At 52.2% G+C, this 22,931-nt stretch overlaps 2 long non-coding RNA genes across 2 annotated transcripts; both read left to right on the plus strand.

Moving 5' to 3' along the window:
- The first annotated feature begins 10,269 nt into the window (after window positions 1–10,269).
- Window positions 10,270–14,738, plus strand: LOC144375924 (uncharacterized). Its single transcript, XR_013435783.1, has 3 exons — window positions 10,270–10,604; window positions 12,497–12,655; window positions 13,757–14,738. It is a non-coding gene; the product is annotated as an uncharacterized LOC144375924 (long non-coding RNA).
- A 67-nt stretch (window positions 14,739–14,805) lies between these two features.
- On the plus strand, window positions 14,806–22,640 carry LOC144375925 (uncharacterized). Its single transcript, XR_013435784.1, has 2 exons — window positions 14,806–20,932; window positions 21,630–22,640. It is a non-coding gene; the product is annotated as an uncharacterized LOC144375925 (long non-coding RNA).
- The last annotated feature ends 291 nt before the right edge of the window (window positions 22,641–22,931 follow it).

Here is a 22,931-nt window from a genome sequence, read left to right on the forward strand (position 1 = left end):
GTCTGCTCCTGAACATGGGGGAAGCCGCGAATGTCCTCAGAGCCCAGCAACGTGGACACGAAGGGGAAGGACAGACCTGGGTCAGCGTCCACCCGAGGAGGGCTCCTCCTCTGAGCTGCATCAGCACGTTGTGGACTGAAGGGCTGGGCTGGACCAGGGGCCCTGTATCGCAGGACCCACCCGGCAGGGCTGCTGAGGCTGCTCTTGAACTACGATCCTCCTGCCTCAGCCTCCCTGCACGTCAGAATTCGTGTAGGGTTCTGCAGCCAGATTTTCTCCCCACAACTTACACGAACGTCCCCCACATGGATAGGAGGCATCTCCGTGATGCTGGCACGGCAGCTGGTACTGTGCCCTGTGGGTCCGGCAGGGTCTATCCACTGCTCCCAGGCTGCAGGACCAAAAGAGGTGGACAGGGTGAGGCCTGGGCCCTGGGCGTCCAGCTGCACCCAGCACCTGGCCCTCATTCCTGGGTGGGAAGAGTGTGCCTGGGCGACAAGCAGAGGAGAGAGGGAGCGAGCCAGGGCAGGGACAGGAGGGGACCAGGGAGCATCTCTCCCGGCATCCTGAGGAGACAGAAAGACGAAGCAGCCATGAAGCTGGGCGGCCCCCTGTCGACCACTCACAGGGCACAGCTGTGGCAGGAGGATCGGGAGTTCAAAGCCAGCCTCAGCAAAAAGTGAAGCACTTAGCAACTCAGTGAGACCCGTCTCTAAATAAAATACAAAATAGGGCTGGGATGTGGCTCAGTGGTCTAGTGCCCCTGAGTTCAATCCCCAGCACCAAGGGAAAGCAAACAAAGATCTAGCATACAGAGGCTGAAGTCTTCCGTCTTGCTGAGAATGTTCTGGTTAAAATAATAATGATGCCAGGCGCTGTGGCACACACCTATGATCCCAGCAGCTCAGGAGGCTGAGACAGGAGTATCATGAGTTCAAAGCCAGCTTCAGCAAAAAGTGAGGCACTAACCAACTTAGTGAGACCCTGTCTCTAAATAAAACACAAAATAAGGCTATGGATATAGCTCAGTGGTCGAGTGCCTCTGAATTCAATCACTCACTGGTACCCCAAAAAGTAATCTTTCAAAGTGCCAAGTGAGCCGGCATGGTGATGCACACCTGTAATCCCAGCAACACAGGAGGCTGAGGCAGGAGGCTCGCAGGTTCTAGGCCAGGCTCACAACTTGGAAGAACCTCTCTCAAAATATAAAGGGCTGGAGTGTAGCTTGGAGGTTAAGTGCCCCTGGGTTCAACCCCTGGTACCAAGAAAAAGGAGGAGGAGGAGGAGGAAGGAGGAGGAGGAGGAGGAGGAGGAGGAGGAGGAGGAGGAGGAGGAGGAGGAGGAGAAGGAGGAGAAGGAGGAGGAGAAGGAGGAGAAGGAGGAGGAGGAGGAGGAGGAGGAGGAGGAGGAGGAGGAGGGAGAAGGAGGAGGAGAAGGAGGAGGAGGAGGAGGAGGAGGAGGAGGAGGAGGAGAAGGAGGAGGAGGAGGAGGAGGAGGAGGAGAAGGAGGAGGAGGAGGAGGAGGAGAAGGAGAAGGAGGAGGAGGAGGAGAAGGAGAAGGAGGAGGAGGAGGAGAAGGAGGAGAAGGAGGAGGAGAAGGAGGAGAAGGAGGAGGAGGAGGAGGAGGAGGAGGAGGAGGAGGAGGAGGAGGAGGAGGAGGAGAAGGAGGAGGAGAAGGAGGAGGAGGAGGAGGAGGAGGAGGAGGAGGAGGAGAAGGAGGAGGAGGAGGAGAAGGAGGAGAAGGAGGAGGAGGAGGAGGAGGAGGAGGAGGAGGAGGAGGAGGAGAGAAGGAGGAGGAGGAGGAGAAGGAGGAGAAGGAGGAGGAGAAGGAGGAGAAGGAGGAGGAGAAGGAGGAGGAGGAGGAGGAGAAGGAGGAGGAGAAGGAGGAGGAGAAGAAGGAGGAGGAGGAGAAGGAGGAGGAGGAGGAGGAGGAGGAGGAGGAGGAGGAGGAGGAGGAGAAGGAGGAGGAGGAGAAGGAGGAGGAGGAGGAGGAGGAGGAGGAGGAGAAGGAGGAGGAGGAGGAGGAGAAGGAGGAGAAGGAGGAGGAGAAGGAGGAGGAGGAGGAGGAGAAGGAGGAGGAGAAGAAGGAGGAGGAGGAGAAGGAGGAGGAGGAGGAGGAGGAGAAGGAGGAGGAGGAGGAGGAGGAGAAGGAGGAGGAGGAGAAGGAGGAGGAGGAGGAGGAGAAGGAGGAGGAGAAGGAGGAGGAGGAGGAGGAGGAGAAGGAGGAGGAGGAGGAGGAGGAGGAGAAGGAGGAGGAGAAGGAGGAGGAGGGGGCTGGGGATGTGGCTCAAGCGGTAGCGCGCTCGCCTAGCATGCGTACGGCCCGGGTTCGATCCTCAGCAGCACCACATACCAACAAAGATGTTGTGTCCGCCGAGAATTAAGAAAAAATAAATAAATGTTAAAATTCTCTCTCTCTCTCTGTGCCCCCCTCTCTCTCACTCTCTCTTTAAAAAAAAAAGAAGGAGGAGGAGGAGGAGGAGGAGGAGAAGGAGGAGGAGGAGGAGGAGAAGGAGGAGAAGGAGGAGGAGAAGGAGGAGGAGGAGGAGGAGGGAATGTGAGAGGCTGAGCCCCTGAGGGCTGGAGTTCTGCAAAGGGCCAGAGGATGCCTGGACCCTCCGCACTGCAAGAGCCCCGTGTCAGCAGGTAAACACCCCACAACTGCCTGCTGTGGGTCTCAAAGTCCAGCCAGCCTCTGCCCAGGCTCCCATCTGGGGCTCCACCAGCCCAGGGTGCTGTGTGCAGGGGAAACCTGGGAAGGGGCGGGGGCTGCTGTACATTTTAATTGCTCTCCCACTCTCCCCTCTGGACCTCCCACCGCCCTGGATCTGTGGCTTCTCTGCCAGTGTCTCTGTGCCCTTGATGTTTCATGTGGATCCACAAATACTATCACATGGTGGGTTTTTTTTTGGGGGGGGCGAGTATTGGGCGTTGAAGCCAGAGTGCTTTGTCCCCAGCTATAGCCCCCGTCTTTTGAGACAGGGTCTCACTAGGTGGCAGAGGGTTTCACTAAGTTGCTGAAACTGGCCTCAAATTTGTGATCCTCCCACCTCAGCCTCTGAGTCACTGGGATCACATACATACACCCACCTATGTATGAGGTATTCTTTTCCCCCCTATGGCACTAGGAATTTAAACCCGGTAGGCTTTTCCACTGAGCTTTATCCCCAGCCCTTTTCATTTTCATTTTGAAACAGGGTCTCACTAAATTGCTGAGACTGGCTTAGAATTTATGATCCTCCTTCCTCAGCCTCCGAGTCACTGGGATTCTAGGTGGGAGTCACTGAGCCCAGCACATTGGCCCTTCTTATCCATGAATATGGTCTACTTTTCATTTATTTGGATCTTTAAAAAATCATTCAGTAGTGTCTTACAGTGGTCAGTTTATGAATGTTGTAGTTTTTTGGTTAAATTTCTCCCTGTTTCATGATTTTTTGTGTATCATAAATGACATTTTTTTTCTTTTATTTGCCTCCACTGATTCCACCAAGCCTATTCCCTTACTGTGGTTTTGCTTGATGGTAGGTTAGGTCAGTGGGACAGTGGCCCTTATGCATGTCACTGGTCAGATGACCTGGCATCTGTTGTCTTACTCCTGCTGTTGATGGGAACCTCATTGCTTTCCCTCACTTTGACATGCAGAGCCCTGGGCCAAACCCACATGGTGCCACACCATGGGCTTCACGATTTCTTTAAAATTTCCAGTCGTGGGGCTGGGACACAGCTCGGTTGGTAGGTGTTGGCCTCGCATGCACAAGGCCCTGGGTTCAATCCCCAGCACCACAAAAAATAACAATAAAAATAAGATAAAATTTCCAGTTGCTTGGTGCTCACACACAGAAACACAACTAAAGCCAGGCTCCGTGGCGCCCCTGTCGCCCCAGCTACTCAGGAGGCCGAGGCAAGAGGTCACAACTTAGAGTCCAGTCTGGACACCTAGCAAGGTCCTGCCTAAAAAAAAAAAACCAGCTACCCACCCGGTGCACACCTTTATCCTGGTGGCAGGACGGTCACAGGTTCAAGGCCAGCCTCGGCAACTCAGCAACTTAGTGGGGCCCAAGAAACCAACGAGACCCTGACTCAAAACAAAAAAAAGGGCTGGGGTGTGGCTCAGGGGTTAAGAGCCCCCGAGCTCAGTCCCCAGCACCACAAAATAAATAAATAGTCAATAATAAACCCACGCCCGGCGGCGGGGCTCAGAGAGGGAGGCTGCTCAGGCGCACGGAAGCCCCAGCTCGCGCACGCACGCACGCACGCATGTGCTCTTCCTCTCTCTCTCTCTCTCACACACACTCACACACGCAATGCACACACGACACACATATGACACACGCACACAACACACACATGCACACACACGCACACACACAAGACACACACAACACACATGCGCACACACAACACACACGACACATACAGGCATGCACACATGACACACACAGGCATGCACACATGACACACACACACACGACACACACAGGACACACACACACAAGATACACACACACGACACACACGTGCATACACAACACACACACACGCACATACATGACGCACACACACGACACACGCAGGACACACACAACACACACAACACACGCACATGCACACGCACACACACACAACACGCACACACACAGATGCACACACACAGATGCACACACACGCACACTCACACGACACACACACGCACTCACACGACACACACTCGCACACACACGCACTCACACGCACTCACACGACACACACTCGCACACTCACACGACACACACTGCACACAGGACTGACTGGTCATAACTGGTTGCCTCACTCGGCAGCACTTCTCCACCCTCCAGTGTCGGCTGCGGTTCCTGTTCCTAAACCCTCGGGTTTTCCTTCTGTTTGTCTGGGTCACTCCTGTGCGAGCCGCGACCTCACGGGTGGCAGGGGCAGATTCCGGGGTGGGCAGAGCACCAGCTGTTGACCATGAAGAATGAGTGTGGTCCGAGGGGTCTCTGGGGGCACTAAGGGGAACCCCAGCACCCTACCTCTGAGCTCCACCACCTCCAGCCCCGCCAGCCTCCCTCTTGTTTTTTCCTCTTTCTTTTGGTCCTGGGGACGGAACCCAGGGGTGCTGACCACTGAGCCACAGCCCAGCTGCTTCTTTGTCTGGAGACAGGGTCTCTCCAAGTTGCTTAGGGCCTTGCTAAATCCATGAGACTGGCCTGAGACTGTGATCCTCCGGCCTCAGCCTCCGGGTCGACTGGTTGAGATGGCAGGGAGCAGGCCCCTTTTCCTGAACTCTGTTTTGACAAGGTCTCATTAAGTTGCCCAGACTGGCCACTAATTCGAGGTCTCCAGCCTTAGCCTCCCAAGCAGACGGGATTCAGACGTGTGCCATCCTGCCTACTCTTTTTTTTTTTTAAGATGATCTTATAATTTTTCTGGCCCGGCCAGGCTGGGATGACCTCACCTGGCAATAATGGGTAGGATCCGCTCCATTCTATTAAGGGTTTTGTGTCTATGTTCACTAAGGACAATTAGTGTGTGATCTTATTTTCTTGTAACAAGGAAGGCGGTCAGGGTGATGCCATCCCACATGATGAGCTGGAAGGCTTTCCGCCCTCGTCGTTCTCTGGGGTTTGGTGGCACCTCTTTCAAGGCTGGTGGGCTCTCGGGGGAAGCCGCTGGGCGGAGGTCCCCCTAGGATCTCTGTAGTAGATAAAGAGCTGTTTAGGTGCTGACATTCTGCTCCTTGTCACTCTGCCCACTTTTAGGGCCACTAGCAGGTTTGTGGGTTCCTTCACCAGAACTGGGCTCCACCCCGTAGATGGGAGGAGGGGACTGGAGGTCCCCCTGCCCAGCAGTGGGGGACGCTGGCCTCCAGCCTATGGCTTCCAGTGGCAGCCAGCTCTGCTGGCCAGGGGCAGGGATTAGAGACTCCTTGGGGGATTCGTTCCTCCCCAGGCTCTTAGGCTGACAGCCGCTGGCGCCTGGCCACAGCACCGTCCAGCTGCCCCGGGGCCCAGCTCTCCCCTGCCTGGAGACGGGGCTTGTCTGGCCAGGGAAGGTGGCTGTGTGAGTTTCTGAGCCCACAGGCACCAGGGAGCTGGGCCAACCATCAGGAGCCCCTGGGCCTGGGGTTCTGCTGTGTGCCAGAGTCCTAGGGCTCAGGTGGAGGGGCTGGAGGGGCTGAGTAAAGTTCTCAGCCTGAAAGACAAGGAGATTGTGGGTAGGAAGTAGCTGCCTGATGAGCCTGGGGCCTGAGTGGGCCCCAGCTCAGGAATCTGCAAAGCACATGATTTTGACTCAACTCTGGCAGCCAGGTGTGGGTGTCCCCCTCCCAGCCCCAGTGATCACTATGCTTAGACCCTATTCTGGCTTCTTCCACTCACCCCTGTCCTTCTGGTCACCATAGCTGCTTCCCCTAAGGCCAGGGATCACTGCCCGACCTCAACTCCCCTGAGCCTCCATCTGCAGCTCCAAGATAAACAGAGTCCACTGTCGCCTTCCCCGACTGAACACTCGGGGTCACTCCAGCTGAACTGGCTGCACCCCATAACCACACAGAGACAGAGAGACCTTTTTCTTTGGGTCCTGTGACGGCTCCTCTGACCCTAGGGTCCCTGGAAAGACAGAGAGAGGAGAAGGTGCTGAACCCTTTTATGGGGGAGAGGCCATTCAACGAGGCAGGGGTCAGGTGGCGGGGGGAGTCTAGCTTCCTGACGTCCACTGCCAGCAGGTTGACTGACGTCTAGGAAGGCCGTGCCCATCTCAGGAGCCGTGCGGGGGTCATGGCAGAGCGAGGCCTGCCCAAACAGAGGGACCACATGAGTTCAGCCCACGCTGTGCGCCCAGTGCCCAGAGTCCACACACTCAGCCCACGGCTGGCTCGCCACATCCACATTCCCATCTCTCGGGCCAAGGGGCGCTCGGTTCCTGTGTGGCAGCTCCCGACAGACCACCATTGGGTGGCAGCTGCCTGCGGCACCCTGATCTGAGTCCCAGGCCCAGGCCCCACAGCGCAGGCCGCGGGCAGCTGGCAGGGTCCCTGCAGGGGTTCCAAGACGGCCTCTTGGAGCAGGGCGTGCTCAGGTCAAGCTCTGGCTCCGGGTTTGTCCCCATCACCTCAAAACTAACATAAAACGAAGCAGAAGCTTGGCTTCTAGGGGCAGAGGTGGACGCCACGCCTGGCCACACCCGCTGCTGGCCAGCCGGGCCCACACAGCCGAGTCGCCTGCATCGGCCCCTCTCCCAGTGAGAGAAAGGCGGGAGCCCCGGCCGGTGGGGTCCGGGCAGGGCAGCTTCTGAAGGTCCAGTGGCCTCCATGGCTGGATCAAGGCTTTGCCCGGCCTGGCGGAGCTTCTGGGCCAGCGGCCAGGGTGGGCACTGTGGGTGGGGCAGGTGGGGCCAGGCTCCACCACGAGCACCGGCCCAGGTGGGGAGGCCAGTCTAGCCCAGGACCTGCCGTGTTCCCCAGAATGTCCAGGCAGGGGGCGCTGCAAGACCTCTGGGTCGGGCGGGCGGGGGGGGGGGGGGGGGGGAGTGGGGGCTGGGGTAGAGGAGGCTACGACCCAGGGGCTTTCCCATCCCAACAGGGACGTCTGGAAGAGGTGCTAATGCCAGGCCTGGTGGCTGCCCGAAGCTCCAGGTGACTGTGGCCGAGGAAGGGAACCTCCAGGGACATTCCTGTCACCAAGCAACGGGAACCCTAGGGAGGGGCTGTCAGCCTCATGAGGAGCTCGGTGTCCTCCCGACCAGGTAGCACAATGGGGTGACCACTCCACAGGGGGAGAGGCAGCGTAGCCTGGAGCTGGCCCCGGGGGGGACCAGGTCTTGGTGTCCTGAGGACTGGATTCCCTGTGGCTGCTGTGTAACAGGTTACCCCAAACCCTCTCCCTAATCAGCAAATGTCTACTCTCTGGCAGTTTCTGTGAGTCAGGAGTCTGGGGCCCGTGCTGGCCTGGGCTGTGGACCTCTCCAGGTCTGACTGTGGAGGCCATTTCCAAGCCTGTCCCCTGACCAGCATGGACCTCAGGTCCTTCTGGTTGCTGCTGGACACAGTGTCTGCCCACAGGGAAGGAGACTCACACACGCTGCCAGAGGCCAGCCCAGGGGAGGCCAAGCAGGGGCCCACGATGTCAGAATCCCGGGGAGGCCCCTGGAGTGCAGGTCCCCAGGGGCAGAAGGCAGAAGGCAGAAGTTGCCCGCCACTGGGGTGGGAGTGGGAGTGGGCCTGGACGGTGGGCAGCCGCTCAGGTCTTACTGAGGTCTTATTAGTCTTAAGTTTGTGATCTTCCTGCTTCAGCCTCCAGAAGTAGGAGTAGCTGGGATTACAGTGTGGCACCACCCCTCAGAGCCCTAGTGGCTCGTGAGTGTTCCTGCTGTCACCGGCAATCCTATTTGAACATGTTATTTAAAATGTAAGCCATCGGAAACCCCAGGAGATGGCCTTGAAGAACAAGTGGATCGCGGCTCTAGATGACTCGCCTCCAGGAGACGCTGCTCAGGGCTCTGGCTCCCCGTCGGGGGTCCTCGTCCTCTGCCCACCCCTGTTGGCCTCCTCCTCAGCTGCTGCCAGTCTTGCCTTCAGCACCTGCCTGCCACACACACCCTCGAGAGGAGAGTGTCCCCCACCCCAGACGTGAAACCCAGGCCCCGAGTCCAGGACTGGACGAGCGGAGGTCTTGCCCCCTGTGCTGGTTGGGTGCTGGGCTGGGGAATTCCAGGGCCTGGGAGGCAGGAGGAAGGGGAAGTGGGGTGCTGGGGCTCTGCGTGGGAACATCCACCACTGGAGCCGCTGGCCTCGGGGAGTGGGGGTGGAGCAGGGAGTTCTGTCCCCGAGGTTCCCAGGCCACGGCTCCACTCCCAGCTTGGGGAAAGGTCGGGAAGACACTGGGCTGGAGCGGGTGACTCAGCAGGGACAGAGCTCTCCCGAGGAAGGGGCAGAGGTCGCAGCAGGGTGCTGGCCAGTGCCCTCTTCCTATTGGGTAGGAGTTCAGGGCACCAAGATGGCAGACGCAGGGCGTCAGAAGGGAGCCCCTGGGAGATACCACAGGAAGAGGAGCCGCCCCGTGGAAGATAGTCCCAGGGCAACTCCCACCCGAGGACTTGTCTCCTTGGCACCTCCCGCCACAGGGTCAGTGGCAGTGTTCTAACTAGGTTTTCTAAAGTAACCCGCGGGGGAAAACCAGGGTGGTCATGGTGGCAGGTCCTGGGATTCCTGTCACTGGGGACTCTCAGGATCAAATGCTGAGGGGGGTGGAAGGTCCCTGACGTCAGGCATGTGGGGTCTAGTCCACCTGGGAAACAAAGTGGACCTGAGTGTCTGAAGTGAGATCATCTGCTGGGGTCTGCTAGAAACCCTCTGCTGCCCACTGCTCCCTCAGATCTCCCACCCAGGACAATCCCAGCTGGACAGATGGGCCTCACAGTCTGGGCCTCGCAGGCCTGCCCCTTCCTTCCTTCCCTACAGATGAGCCCCCTGGCTGGCCCACGTCCTTGCCCAGGGCTGGCCTGGCATCAGGAACCCCTCAGAGTCCTGCCTTCCCGTTTCCTGCTGGCCCAGCGGCGTGATGGTGGGTCGGGAGCTGCCCTGGACGCAGACGCCGTTAAATCCTGATGCGCCAGGTTCTGACCATGACTGCCTTCAGTCTGGCAGGCAGCGCCAGGTCGCCGTCACGTGGGCGTGACCCACTCAGATAATGAGGTTGGCTCCACATAGGTTCCTTGGTAAACCTGACCCCTTGCCTCATTTGAGTGGCTTGTCCCCCATAAAAGGGTTCAGGACATGCTCCTCGCTCTCTGGCCTGCCTGGCCCTGCTGTGGGAGCTGCAGCTGAGGATTGATCCCTGAACTCAAAGAAAAGGTGCTTTCTGTGTCTGTGTCTTTATTTAGTCCCCAAATTCATTATGAGTGACACTGATCGGTGTAGTCGTGTGACATGACAATGGTGTCCATCACCAAGTCGGCCGATGCTAGATGCTGGAGATGCTGGTGACCGTGACCGTGATGGGGCCACCTGGCTGGTGGAAGCAGATCTCACCCTGTCCCTGGGGCTGGTGAGTCCAGAATGCCATGGGTCTGCAGGAAGCCTGCTTGAAGCCTGAGTTCTCGTGCCCCTGGACTGGCTGGCCCTCTCTGGGGCTCCGTGGGTCCCTCCTGTCAGGTGGCGGCTAGGACTGGATCCACGTCCCAGAGTGTGGCAGTCACATTTTCCAGGCCATTAATGTTCCCAACCTGGAAAACACGCCAGCCCACCTTCCTGGGCTGGCTCCTCCACTGACCAGCTATAACAGGTTGTCCCTGTGCCAGGCTCTGAATCTGACGCTTCGCATGGACAGCCACGTCCTGGCCCAGGGCTGGCCTGGCATCAGGAACCCCCGCCCCAGCCCAGCGCCTCCACCCGCCAAGCCTTGCTGGTCCATTGGCGCCACGTGGCTGCCACCCGGAGGTCATCCGGGGAGCGGCGGCTGCCCTCTGCGCCGCGGCCACCCAGCGAGGGCCTGGCTGGCTCAGTCGTCATTCCTGCAGGACCGTCTGACCCGGGAGACCGTGCTCCTGGCGCGGGGCTCTGGCGCGGAGACAGCCGAGAGGGACTTTAGAATCGAGTCCTACAGCGGAGAGGTCAGCGAGTGAGGAAATGCCACGGTGTGGGGGCCGCCGGGAAAGGCCAGGCGAGGGCTGCGGACAGCCGCTGGGGGGACCCTTCAGCTCCTTTCCTGGAGGGACGCCGAGGCGAGTGGCCGTGGCCGGACTGACAGTGGGCGTGGTGACACGGGCGTGGCAGGGCAGCGGAGCCCCCGGCTGAGGGGACGTGGGCGTGGCCGGGCCGCCGCGGGGGGGGCGGGGGGCGCTGGCGCGTGTCCTCGCGGTGGCCCCCGCCCCTGCTCCCCTGCGAGACTCGGGACTCCGCGCAGCCCACCCTGTGGAGGGGGACGCTGCGAGACGACCAGACGCTATTCGCAAGCCGGGCGGTCCTTCACTGCCTGTCCCCTGTCCCCCTTCTCGGGAGCCTTCCTGAACTCCCAGGATGTCCCCTGGAGGCAGGCCAGCTGTTCCGGTCGGTCAGGGTGTGGGGAGCACCCGCAAGTGGGGTGGCGGTAGGAGGTTTTATTTCTAGGTCCACCCTGAGCAGGGCTAGCCTGCGAAGTCAGGGTGGGGCCGGCGTGCCTGGCCCAGGACAAGTGCGGTGGGCTGGGAGCCGGGCAGAACTGACCAGATCACCAGCCATGGCGTGGCCCCCAGCTGGGGTCACACACACACCCTGTTCCTGCTACCCATTGCCTTCCCGGGATGTGTGTGTGTGTGTGTGTGAACCCAGGGCCTCACAAATGCTAGACGTGTGCTTCACACTGAGCAGATTACCCACCCTGATTTTATTTTATTCCATTCTGAGACAGGATCTTGCTAAGTTGCTAAATTCAAGGCTGATCTCCAACTTGAGATCCTTCTGCTGCGGCCTCCAGGGTAGCTGGGATGACAGGTGTGTGCCCCAGGCCTGGCTGGGGGCTTGTTCTCAAACAGCTTTCTGGAGACCCTTCAGGGAGCCAGCCAAGGCAGGGTACTCTGTAGACTGGGGAGGAGCGGGTCTGGCTTCTTGCACTGGCCTGGGCATGAGTGCTTCTGCGGTGTGGCCTGTGTCAGCGTGTCCTCCCTGTGCGAGGCTGGTGTGGTTCATGGTATGGTGTGCCACAGATCCCGTTCCTGTGTTCCATTCCAGGACTCAACACTCAGGTCACTCCCGGGGAACTGGGCTGCATGAAATAGGGGTCCCTGGAGAGAGAGAGAGAGAGAGAGAGAGAGACAGAGAGAGAGAGAGAGAGAGAGAGAGAGAGAGAGAGAATGTGCTGAACCCTTTTATTGGGAAGGAACTATTCAAATGAGGCAAGGGGTGGGATTACAAGGGAACAGGTGAACAGCTCGACCCCTCTGGGTGCGGCCTACCCCTAGGGCGACTCCCAGGGCCACTACTGCACAGACCACAGTGATCTTTCAGATCCCCAAGGTGCATCAGGACTTAAATGTGCGAGCATTTGGAGTGCTTAGGGTCTTGCTAGGTTGCTGAAGCTGGCTTTGAACTCACAGTCCTCTCCACACCTCCCTCCATGGACACTTGCGTTGCTTCCACATTTTGGTGACCCAAGATAGGGCTGCTGAATACACACGTGTACGCGGGTGGCTGAAGGAGAAGGACCACAGGTTCAAGGCCAGCCTGGGCAACTTAGCAAGACCTCATCTCAGAATTTAAAAATAAAAATAAAATGAGGGCTGGGGCTCAGTGGTGGAGCACTTGTCTAGCATGCGTGAGGCCCTAGGTTCAATCCTCAGCACCACACAGAAAGAAATAAAGAGGATTGTGTCCATCTACGACTAAAAAAAAAGTTTTAAAAATAAAATATGAATTGATCTGGGGATGTAGTTTGATGGTAGAACATACCTCTGGAGTTTAGTTCCCAGCACTCCCCCCCAAAAAAATGTATCCAGCTTTCACATGGACATGTTTGCATTTTTCTTAGGTACAGAACTAGGGATGTAAGGGTCCGGTGGAGTGTCGGAGAAAGAGACCACACAAGACACTGGCTCCATGCAATTGGCAGAAGGGGTTTTATTGATTCAGCATGCTGAGGTTCCAGGCTCACTCAGGAAAGGAGAGCAGCCCAGAGCCCAGAGCCGAGGTCAAGCAGAGCTTAAGTACACTTTTTGGAGAGGGCGGGGGGCTTTGCATACATCAGAACAAATCATCATGAGGCGCGGGAAAATTGAACAACAACTCTGAGACAGGATTAGTACATTCATTGGTGGGAACAGTCTGGGCAGGGTGATTGGTCACTCCTAGGCAGGGTACACATTTAAACTGATTGGTTTGGGGGCCTGGATGCCTACGTGCCGAGCTACTTGGAGCCCTTAGCTATTAAACAACCAGGGGACCAGGAGAAATATTTACTGGGCAGTTCAGGTATTGTCCTAACAGCTACAGGGATTACAGGTTCCGGGGGTAGCAGAGGAATTTAACAATACCTGGTCTTTTACTCTTTAGCCCAGGCCTTGCCATTTAGAAGCTTTACAATGCCCAGTCTTTTACACTTTAACTCAGACTTTTGCAGCTTAGAATCAGCTTAGAAATTTTACCTTTACAGGGACAGGTAACTTAGTTGATTTATTTATGATACCGACGATTGAACCCAGGGTCTAACCACATCCCCAGCTTTTTTTATATTTTATTTAGAGACAGAATCTCACTGAGTGGCTTAGGGCCTTGCTAAACCATTGAGGCTGGCTTTGAACTCACGATCCTCCGGTCTCAGTCTCCTGAGCCACTGGGATTACCAGTTTGTACCACCGCGCCCAGCAGCTTTTCGTAACTGTCACAAATACCTGGGAAAAATCAAAGGAGGAAAGATCCGTTTTGGCTCACAGTCTCTAAAGTCTCAGCCCAGGGTCGGGCGGCTCCAGGGCTTTAGGCAGAGCCTCCTGGTGGAAGGGCAGGGCAGTGGGGAACGGAGAGGCAGAGATAGAGTGGGGAGCGGGCAGGACAAGAAAAGCCCTCCAAGAGCACGCCCCCAGTGACCCCTTCCCTTCAGCTGACCTCCCACAGCCCCACCACCTGCCCGCAGTCCATTCAGCTGTGAAAGGGTTGATCCACTGATGACCAGTATAAGGTCCTTGCTTAGCATCTGGGTGGCCATCTTAAGTGACAGCTGCCTTTTTTTTTTTTTTAAAGAGAAAGTGAGAGAGGGGGAGAGAGAGAGAGAGATAATTTTTAATTTATTTTTCAGTTTTCGGCGGACACAACATCTTTGTTGGTATGTGGTGCTGAGGATTGAACCTGAGCCACACGCATGGCAGGCGAGCGCGCTACCGCTTGAGCCACATCCCCAGCCTGGACAGCTGCCATCTTAAGGGAAAAGTTTAGCTTTCTCTCCTGTGGGAGGCCAACCTTATGGGTGACTGAGTTACACTCCCCAGCTGGGTGCTGAGGCGCTCAGTCACAGAAATGGGTGTGTCTTGCTACAGCCCCATGGGTGAAGCTACGCTCACCTGTTCCTTTGTAATATAACCCCTAGCCCTGTTTAGGGTAGAATCTTCCATGGAAGTGCCTTGTGTGTGTCCCCTCCTCTTACTGTGCCCTTGGGTGTGGCCTACCCAGGTGTCAGTCAACCTGCTGGCAGTGGACATCATGAAGACAGACTCAGCCCCTGAAACCTGACCACTTGCCTCATATGAATAGCTTCTCCTCAATAAAAGGGGTCAGCACGCGCGCGCGTGCGCGCGCGCGCGCGTGTGTGTGTGTGTGTGTGTGTGTGTGTGTGTGTTCTCTCTCTCTCTCTCTCTCTTCCTTAGGACCCTTAAGGTCAGAGGAGCCATCACAGCGACCCCAAAGAAAAAGGTATTTGTGTCTCTTGTGTGGTTATTGTGTGCAGCCCAGTTAGCCCAGTTTAACTAGAGTGACCCCTGAGCCTTTTAGTGGCGAGAACAGAAACCCGGCCATTGGCGTCCAACGTGGCCCTAAAGGTCTTTAAGCCGCCGGGACAAAAGCGGCAAATGCTGGCTCCTAAGGGGACTCCAATTTAAATATTAAAGAAAGTTAGTGACGTGGAAAGTTCTCTCCAGAAGTTAAGCATGCTTAGGACTGCAGAGTGTTGTGGGCAGAATTGTAGAAAGTAAGTGAATTAGACAAAAGGAAAATCTGTGACGTTAAACTTTTTAATATTGGGGTATAATTGTAGAGACTCTAAATAAATAAAGTTATTAAGATGATTGATGGGCTATGTTGTTGAGTCCTCTCCATGGAAAGCGCGCTTTTGTGGATTTTTAAAAATTGTTTTTATAGGGGCTGGGGATGTGGCTCAAGCGGTAGCGCGCTCGCCTAGCATGCGTGCGGCCCAGGTTCGATCCTCAGCAGCACCACATACCAACAAAGATGTTGTGTCCGCCAAGAACTAAGAAAAAATAAATAAATGTTAAAATTCTCTCTCTCTCTCTCTGTCCCCCCCCACCTCTCACTCTCTCTTTAAAAAAAAAAAAAAATTGTTTTTATAAATCTTTATAAAAGATTTTTTGGGGGCTAGGATTGTTGCTCAGCGGTAGAGTGCTTGCCTAGCGTGGGCAGAACCTGAGTTCGATCCTCAGCATCACATGAAAAAGATTTTTTGGCCTTTATGTTCTAAAAGTTTGCGCTAGGAGAGTGAGAAAAAGGGAGAGAAAATGTGATGTTTACCTGGAGAGAAATAAGTTTCAATTTTCTATTGTTTTTGTCAATACTCAGAAAGTATGTACAGACCTTTTTACTACATGATTGTCCTATGAATCAGATTGGCTGTAACTCAGCCCCTGGGGACAAGAGAGTGTGGCCTCTGCTGCTTGCTGCTCACTATGGGGTCCTAGCCCCTGTGGCCGGCAGTGCTTTTAACCCTTGAATTACTTGACCTAAATGCCAAACACAGACTAACTTAAGATCTGATGGTAATGCTAGCGTTCGCTGCTAAAAAACCTTTGGAGCACCCACGTGCCACAGAAAAAAGTGCAGGATGTACACGAGCTACAACCGCAGGTCGCAGAGACAGAACAAGCTGCTACCGCAGTAGGATCTTGGCCAGGCGGGGGAAAATGCAGTCGGCTAGGAAAACTTGGGGAACTTTTGCCCCGAAAATGGGCAGCAGACACCATGTTGTTTGCATCACCATGGTAACCACGGGGTGCCTGGCTGGAAGAGCGGCTTCCTGGTCCCACCTCCCACACTTTTGCGGGCTTCCGATTGGTTCTTCCACAGTCACTCAGACAGGACTTCTAGTCCCGCCTTCCAGCCACTAACCTGTACTACTGTGTTTCAGATTTCTACCGGAGCTGCTCAGAGCCTGTATTTTTAAAAATGCCTACCTGTAAATGCTAACAAAAGATATCTTTTTCAGACAAAATTTAATTCCACAGGTTTCTATGTTACAGTCCTAAATTTAAGTTAGTTCTAAGTTAAATAACCTGACTTCTCTCTATAGTTGTGTTACTAAATAATGTTCTATTGATGAGAGATATCAAACATGCTTCTTTATATTTTACTTTTAATTTTGGAGTTTATGAGGATGCATTTGCTTGCCACAGGAACAAAGCCGGCAATGTTCCAGTGATGACCAAAAAATCCTTATTCTCATTTCTGACTATAAGAAGTAAAGATGTATGCACAAGGATTTTATTTCAGTTACATCAAGTGACGTCACATAGAAGAGTGCACTCCTAGTTAAAAATAAATTAAAATGGATCCAAATATTTTAAGACCACGTGGTTACATAAAGTTAATACAACTATAAGTTATGTTCTTATTCTTAATATATATTTTTTAGATATTTAGATAACCTATATTTGTTAATCTAGAATAATTAGTACATGCCTAATTGATTAGTTAATATATATTTGCCTAATTGTTTTTCTTAAACAGAAAACCCATAATTTATGTTTTACATTTACATTTATCAGATACTCTGCCTTTTCAGTTACAGATATTTGAGATAAATGTGTTTACTATAAATTTGCTTTTTAGTGAAAATACAATCTTCAAGTAGTTTCTAATTCTCAAAGTTACTGTTCAAACTCATAAGATGATAAATAATTATAATTATGTCTACAAAATATCTAAGAATTTTAACTATTTTCATTGATATTTCTTATCAAAGCATAATAATTTGTTTATAGATTCTAAGGTTTTCAGAAATTGTTCCAAAGTATAACCAAAAAAATTTTTCTAAAAGAAAAAGATGCTTCAACAAAGAAAAAGCACACATGGATCCTAAAAAGGAGAAAGAAATCATCTTTGAGTAAAACAAGGTCTTTATATTCATTTTCCTAAGTAAAAAAGATTTTTATATTGTTATCTAAACAGATGATGTAAAAAAAATCAGAACAATTAAAAAAGAGATTTATATATACTAAACTGACTATAATTTATTTAAGGGTATTTCAGGCTATTTTCCTAATTTAACTATACTAATGTGAGCTAAAATTTTGTCCATATTTTGACATGATAAACACCTATTAAAATGTAAGTTTATTTCTTTAAAGAGAGAACCTTATTGCCTAATAATTCTTACTGTTTAAGATAAAGATTAATTTTGGTAAATAAATTCACATTGTTGATTAAACATTAAGTATATTGAACTACTAACTTAAATCCCGATTTTAACAATTGTCCTTAGACTAAAATTGATTAATTCTAAGACACTGAGATACTAATGTTTACATATTTTGTTTGTTAGATAATTATAAAATTATTTTAAAAAACATTTTATTAAGACTAATGTTCTCCACATTAAAGTTATATATTAATTTTAAACAATAAAGGTTACAAACTTAAAAAAATTCATTGATATTATATAAGTTCTCTAACTAGATCTATTGTCCATAAAAAATACAGTAAGATTTATATACTGCTCCCTACACAGAAAATAACCTTCATCATATTTTTTAAAGACAATTAAGAGATACCTATTTAAAGGATAATATTCTAAAATATAGAGATTTTGAGACCTTCTCTCAAAAAGATTGAGGATTCTTTCTAAATTGTTAGGATGGATCGATTAGTCTATATAAAAAAAATTAATAATCAATAAAAGGTAAATCTATTCTTAATCATTTAAATACTTGTACTATTATCTATAACTTAAGCTAATAATACTATGACTTGTGCCAAGCCTTTACTCAATTTTATTAAATAAGGAAAAGGGGGAATACAGGATCCCAGAGAGACACTAGATTTTACAAAATACTTTAAAAATTTTTTCTTAAATTGTAATATTGAGAGTCTTAATGTTACTGAACATGATTCAGTAAATTAAATCAGATATCAAAGGAGAGTTTGGAGAGTTTAAACCAGTCATCATGATAATGACTGAGAAACCTGGCCCAGGAAGGTCAATTTCCAGCTGCAGAGCTTATAGCCATGCAGCTTCACGAGCTTGTCAGGTAAATAAAAATTATGAAAAGACTTGTATGGACCCATTTCCCAGGTCCACCTTTAATGTGTCTTGCAGTGTGGACTGGAAAGTCCACCCATGAAACTAGATTAATTGTCCTGACTGTAATGGTCAGTTATACCTGTATGTTGATTCTATGGTAAACAGACTGTCTGGAAGTATCTTTTGAGAAAAAGACAGTGTTGAAATAACGGATTGTTCTGCATCCGTATGGATAGCAGCTATGGACCAGATGTGAGTAACACCAGTTAGGGCCAGTTCTGAATGAGGGTCTCTCTTCATCTGTCTCTCTCAGCTTTGTCACTATATTACAGTTTGTCTTTCTATGGCCTGTCTCCTTCCTTCCTGAACGCATCCCCACCAGCCCACCCAGTGCCGTGAGCTGAGCCCTCCATGGAGAAGAAACCTGAGTTTGCTGATCCTGGGGTAAATGCTGGCGTGGAGGCCATGGGGGCATTATCTATCTAGGAGACAGAGAGCCCTCTTGGGGACGATGCCATGCACAGTCCACATGACCCTGTTTGGCCCCGGAGAATGGCTGGTTAGCCAGTGACGGGTAAGATTCCTCAAGGGAGGGACAACCTAGGACAGGCACAGTCGCAGAGGGGCCATCAGGAGAAAATTGGGGGCCAACAGAGGTGAGGCAAAGAACCTCACCCCCCCACACTGGTGCAAAGGCCTAATTCTTCCCCCTTCTGAGAGAGGTCTCCTGCCCCTAATAGAAGAGAAAATGTTAGAACAGCCTTCAGTTGCAACTAACAGCAACGAACATACGGAGCTTCCTCACAGTATGGTTACACTAGGCAGAAGATGACTGGCCTATGGATATTGCCTTGCTAATATAGATTGACAGGCACGCCCCACTCAAACCCTGTAACAGTTGAGTACATTCCAAAAAGAAACTGAGCTACTGGACATTGACTTGAGGTTTGTCACCAGTCAGTTATCACCAGCTCCCGTGACTGAGGTAGCCAAATAGCCGAGCAACAAATTGGCCACACAGAAACTTATGCTAGACAGCAGATAAAAAACCCAAGCCAGCCAATTATGCTGGACTTTAGTGACTAAGACTACATTTACCTTTATGGATAATTGTTAAAAAATTATTAAAATAGATTTTTCCAAGGGTATTTGTATTACTGACAGACCTAATTAACTCCTTAAATATGAGAGTGAATAGAAAAAATGATAAATATCCTGTAGCCTATAAAAATACAACTTATTGCCTCATTAATTATTGCCAGCTAATATTTAATATGCTAAAGTTAATATTCAGGCTTTAAAACAGGTGTATGTCTATTAACCAGACCTAGACAAACTGCTGGTCTCATAATCCCTAAAGTAACTACTTTAAATATTATTCCTTGCTTATTCAATTTCGGCCTTTGTGGCTATGTCTTAAAACTTACAATGTATGGATTTTCTTAATGTTTGACTTAAATTACATCCAGCTTCCTTCATGGTCAGATAAGTACTGATGGAAGGATGAGAACTAAGTAATAATGTTCTAGAAGACAATGTAATGAATAATGTGAGTGAGCCCTTTGCTCTGTGGTTTATGGAGAGGCCTAAATGCCATGGCAATAAGAATGTCTGTTACTGTGGCCAAACACAATGCCTCCCAATAAAATTGGGAAAAGATTAAAAATCTTCTGATGAGTGTTTGGCAAGGTAATAATAATCCAGATTATTGTGTTGACTGCTATGAAGATGTTATGTTTTCTACTAATTCTTTTTGTGTTTCAATAGCAGATTGTGATGACCTTGGTCGAAGAGCCAAGTGACTGAAAGAAAATTTCCCAGTTACATTCTTTTTTTATTAAGAAAGGGGGAATATGTGGGAGGCCAACCTTACCGGTGACTGAGTTACACTCCCCAGCCGGGTGCTGAGGCGCTCAGTCACAGAAATGGGTGTGTCTTGCTACAGCCCCATGGGTGAAGCTATGCTCACCTGTTCCTTTGTAATATAACCCCTTGCCCTGTTTAGGATAGAATCTTCCATGGAAGTGCCTTGTGTGTGTCCCCTTCTCTTACTGTGCCCTGGGGTGTGGCCTACCCAGGTGTCAGTCAACCTGCTGGCAGTGGACATCATGAAGGTAGACTCAGCCCCCTGAAACCTGACCCCTTGCCTCATTTGAATAGCTTCTCCTCAATAAAAGGGGTCAGCACATGCGCGTGCTCGCTCTCTCTCTCTCTCTGTCTCTCTCTCTCTCTTCCTTAGGACCCTTAAGGTCAGAGGAGCCGTCACAGCAACCCCAAAGAAAAAGGTATTTGTGTCTCTTGTGGGGTTATTTCGTGCAGCCCAGTCAGCCCAGTTTAACTAGCCTTTAAGTCCCGAGAACAGAAACCCGGCACCCGCCCAAGGGCATTTCTGAGAACGGCTCACCTCGCCCTGGTACCCACCCACCCTAACCCTAACCCTCTGGCATCAGGACCCACCGGCTCTGATTTCTGAGCCTCCCCATAAGAGTCCCAGGGCTTGAGCCTGTTCCTGGGCCTCTGTCTCCTACAGAGAGGCCTGTACTGTGAGCTCTGATAAGCTGCCTCTGCTGGTCTCCATCTTCATTACTCCCTTCTCCAGAGCCCAGCTGGGACCACTGCTGCCCCCAGCCCAGCTGGGAACCTTAGGGGACACTCCCGACACCACCACAGCACGGATTGTTCTGTTCCGTGAACATTTAGTCAGATAATAATTGTTCTTTCTCCTCCTTCTTTTCTTTTGTCAAGCTCTGAACCAAAGCCAAAGCCTCACACATGCCCGGAAAGTGGTCTACCACCGAGTCACAACCCCAGACCCAGTTTAGTCAAAATTCCCCCATTAAACTGGGAGTGGTAGGATCTCAGAGGGGGAGAACCTTCACATGGAGCCTGGATCTAGGAGCATGACGGGCCACGCCTGTCCTCCAGTTGGATGAACACACCTCCAGCCCTGCAGGGTGGCTCCCAGGAGGTGGGCAAGAGGATTACAAATTCAGAGCCAGCCTAGGCAACGTAGGAGGCCCTGTCTCACAATGAAAAGTAAAACGTTCTGGGAATGTAGCTCAGGGGTAAAGTGACGCTGTGTTCAATTCCTAGTACTGAAAATAAAAACACAGCCGCCACCATCAAAAACCTCCACGTGTCCCTGTAGGGGACCAAGGAGAACAACAGCCTGATCCCTTTAACGCCACCAGATTCAAAGACCCACACCACAGGCTGATGCTGGCGAGGCTGGTTAGCCGGGGAGAAGCTGAATTCTGAACCCCAATATCAAATGACACAGGTGCTCATGAGAGTGTGCCTGGGGGTTCGCAGTCACTTTCCCTAGGCACAGTCCGGAGCTCAGCCTGGGTGGTCACCCCACTTCTGAGGGGCTGGGGCCATGCACCCTGTCTTGGGTGTATGTACCTCTGCTGCCTGTTGGTGGACCTTTGCACTTTTCTTCGGATGCAGCTTGCAGTCCTCTTTAGGAGCATATCCACTCAGGCTGGGTTGAGAACCCCTGACCTTGGAGGGATCTCCTGGGATCCCTGCTAGATCTGGAGCTGGGGGGGGGGATTTTGGTAACTGTGGGTATACGATGTTTTGGTTTCCATATGAGATGTCTCTAACAGCTGTGTTGGGAAGGATCTCCAACCCAGGAATGTTCAGAGGGGAGTGATCAGGCTGTCAGGGCTCTGACCTCATCGGTGGATTAATCCATTTAAAGGATCAAGAATGTGAGTGGATCACCGAGTGGCGACTGCAGGCAGCGGTGATGTGGCTGGGAGAAGCGGGTCACTGGGAGTGTGCCCTTGGGGATTATGTCTTGTCCCTCCTTCGCTCTCTGCTCCTGACTGCCGTGAGCTGAGCAGCTTTCCTTCACCAGTCTTCTGCCAGGATGCTTTGCCTCATCTCAGGCCCAGAGCAATAGTGTCCACTGACCCCAGACTGGACCTCTGAGATCTTGAGGTCACACAAAGCTGACTATCCCATAAGTGAAGACCCTGCGAAGGAGAACCAGAGAAGCTTGTTCTAAGCAGGCCACGGGGAGGCAGGCCACGGGGAGGCAGGCCACGGGAGGCTTTAGGGGAAAAGGGAAGGTCCAGGGGAGCCCGGGGCCAGGTCCCAGCAGGAGTGGCTCCGGAGCTCTGTGGGTTTGGTCGGGGGAGGGTATCTGTCTTCCCCTGGCTGGTTCTGAAGGGGGGACTAGAATGAGGGACGCTGTCAGTGATGGATCAAGTCCAGCTGCTCTGGGCCACCCGCAGCAGAGGTTGGGGGCAGGGTCTGCGCAGCTCCCCCAGCTGCTGCGTCCATGCTCAGCCTTGACTTGGGTCTGGAGCACCCCCATTCATTGTACCACTCACACTCTTGGCATGAAGTCGTCGCAGTGTTCTCTTATGGCTCCGTCTCTGACATTGCCTAGAATGTTCTCTTTTGGCCAAGCATGGCTATCCATGTCATAATCCCAGTGACACGGGAGGACCGCAAGTTCAAGGCCCCGCGAGGGCAACTTCCTGAGACCCTGTCTCAAAGTAAAAGACAAAAGGCCGGAAGGATAGCTCCAGGGTAGAGCCCTTCCCTGCATGTACCTCAGTGGCTGCTGCCGGGAGGGCGGAGGCTTTTGGAGGCCAGGTGTGCCCACTCTGGTCTGGGGTGATGTTTGTAGAGCATGCATATGGCCAATAAAACTTGATTATGTGCCGTTCTGTCGTAATAAAGTTCAAGTGGTCTTTCTGAACTTGCTCTTGACCCAGTCACATGGGTGGGGCCCCCTAGCTCTCAGCTCTACCCTGTCCAGGAGCTGAACTCTGGCTTGGCCCCTCTGCAGCTTCAGGCTTGGGAGGGACAGGCACCCTAAGAGGGAGAGGAGGAGGAGGAGGAGAGGGAAGGAAGGAAGAGGAGGGGAGTAGGCTTCTGCACAGGCCCAGCTTAAGGTCCAGATGGAGTCACTCGGCCAAGCTCCCATCACTACTGACCTGACCTTCCGGAACCAGCGCTGGAGGAGCAGCAGCCAGACCCACACAGGCCC

This window comes from Ictidomys tridecemlineatus, chromosome 3 (assembly GCF_052094955.1).
Source record: "Ictidomys tridecemlineatus isolate mIctTri1 chromosome 3, mIctTri1.hap1, whole genome shotgun sequence".
Classification (NCBI taxonomy): domain Eukaryota; kingdom Metazoa; phylum Chordata; class Mammalia; order Rodentia; family Sciuridae; genus Ictidomys; species Ictidomys tridecemlineatus.